Consider the following 2,500-nt stretch of genomic DNA (forward strand, 5'->3'; position numbering starts at 1 on the left):
AAAAACATTCGTACTACAGACACTTTAAGTTAACTATTTCCTGCCAGTGTCAACCGTGACATACAGGCCAATAACATCAATTTCAAAGCATAAAGGAATTTCGACAGCATCTTAACCCAGTCGTCAGGATTGCCAAATACTTACTCTTGATGAGCGCAATACAAAACACAGTACAATTCATATCAAGTTGCATATGGGGGGTAGGAATTTCTCCTTAATGCCTTTAGAATACGTATACTATATTTAACCGAACTTGGATGACGATAAAAGACAAAAATTATACTTACTGGGTGCTGGGGAACTGAACGTGATGTTTGTGAGTCTTATAACATTACCTTGACCTGGAAATTTCAAAAATACAAATGTTTTTTATGTGCGTTTGAGCATTGAATTTGGTACAGAAATGATTATTTAGTGAGCCGATAGATGACAGGAGAGCATGTTTTTTAAGGGTTAGAGGTTTCCAGACTAGCAGTTGAGGTTATGTTTATTTCTAATTTACGCTCTATTAAGGTATAGTGAAATATTCTACAGTAGTTACTTTTGTCAGAAGTGATGTTTACTTTATTGAAAGGGAGAAACATATATAATGAATCAGAAATCATTAAAGAGATGAAAGGAAGACTTGTCATAAAAGTAACATTCTCCGTTCCCTAAAATAATATACTATAATAATAATAACCTGAATACATTACTTTTGCATGAACAGAAAAGAAAAAACAAATCTGAATATAACACATGGATAGATAGAAAATAACAAACATATAAAGAAAACAAAATAAAAAGAAAAAGAAGAATTTAAAGAACCTGATAAAGGTAAAGAAAAATATATAATCATAGGCCTACAATATTCAGAAAATATTCATAACCAACAGCCTATTTTTTTAAAACTACTTCAATATGAACAAATGAGCTAATGAAAACAATGTACATGGGCAGACCTACAGAAATGTACAGTATAGCTAAAAAAAAAAATGTATTTTACACACAAGCTGGTTATGATATTACGTCTATCCTTTACAAATTCCAGAACAATGCCCCATATAATTCCATAAATAGTGAGAAAAAAAAATGAAAATTCACACCAGAAGCAATTTTCCCTATTTCCTTCCCTCCCTTTACTTACTCCCATGCCTTTTTAATCAATTACCATCACGTCTTTACCTAAAATCCTGAGGGTCAAAGCCAGGGCTGAGCGACCGGGTGGCGGTAGGTGATAACTGGGAGGGAACACGAGGGTAATAATTGGTGCTCTCTCTGTGCCTCTTCTTTTTATCTCTCTCGTTTTATTTCTTTCTTTTCTTTTTCTTTCTCGTTTTCCTTTTGCTTTTTATTTCTTTTCTTTTCTTTCTTTTTTTTTCGTTTTTCTTTCCGAATCTTTTTTTTTCTCTTCCTTTTTCTTTCTCTTTCATTATTTTTCATTATTAGCTGGAAAGTTTAATTTTCTAAATTAGATGATGTGGTACATTTATCAAAATTTTGAATGAATAACTAAAACAAAATGAAACAAAGTCCTCAATTAGTATTTATATAAACAGTACTTAAAAGAGTTTGCGTTAGTCTCCTCTGATCACACCACAGTGGTAAAAGCTTAAAATAAGACAAAAGATACTCCAAAAATCGATATAAAAGATGGAAAATGTTTTATTGTAACCGTTACGATCTTCATTAAAAAAAGAAAACAAAAATCAACGCTGTTATACATAACGTGTAAATTCAACCCGTTATATGCCAAGTCCTTGACATTGTATTACATGAAGTTACATAGTAGTCATTAGTCAGCTGCAGTTAGCGACGGTTACATTAAACTGATTTTGGCACAAAAAAGTTTCAAGGGCGTCACCAGGGACTTTGGGTGGGTGAGTGGGGCGGGAATTTTAGACTGACATTTTGTGTTACCCAAGGTTATCCTTAGATGAAAACCGTCATATATCTGTTATCCAGCGCAAAATTATTCCTGAGACTTTTATAAACACTCTAGAACATATAGTATGTTAAACAAGCGACCAGATAATTATTTCTTTGTTATTCAGTAATATCCTGGTAGAATAGTCCGCCATTAGGACTTATCTTCAGTAGGGGAAAACAAGCGAGCAAAAGTTAGGCTACATTTATACTGCACTCCTTTTTCCTGCTGACGGCCTGCTTTTGCAATGTTAGAATGAAGCAAGAAAGTTTACAAGAAAACAAGTTCAAATGATAAATGAAAGAAGGACGAAAACGACGAGAGTAACGTCACTTAGGCTCCAGTGACCATCTCCATCTTGTGCCTCCCTCCCAATAGCGAAACTCCAGAGTAGCCACATGGCAAAGTATGAAAGCACGAAGTTGAAAAGAAACGAAGAAAGAAAACTAAACAGAAACGGTTGAAAAAAAAAAGAGGAAGAAAGGAAGGAAGAAGAAAGAGTAACCAGTGAAGCAGGTGGTGGGGATCAAGGGCACGTAACATGTACTTTTCATTACAAGGGAGTGACAAGGAGGGGAGGAGCACCTGCTGCTG

The sequence above is a fragment of the Penaeus chinensis genome, chromosome 30, assembly GCF_019202785.1.
Source record: "Penaeus chinensis breed Huanghai No. 1 chromosome 30, ASM1920278v2, whole genome shotgun sequence".
NCBI lineage: Eukaryota > Metazoa > Arthropoda > Malacostraca > Decapoda > Penaeidae > Penaeus > Penaeus chinensis.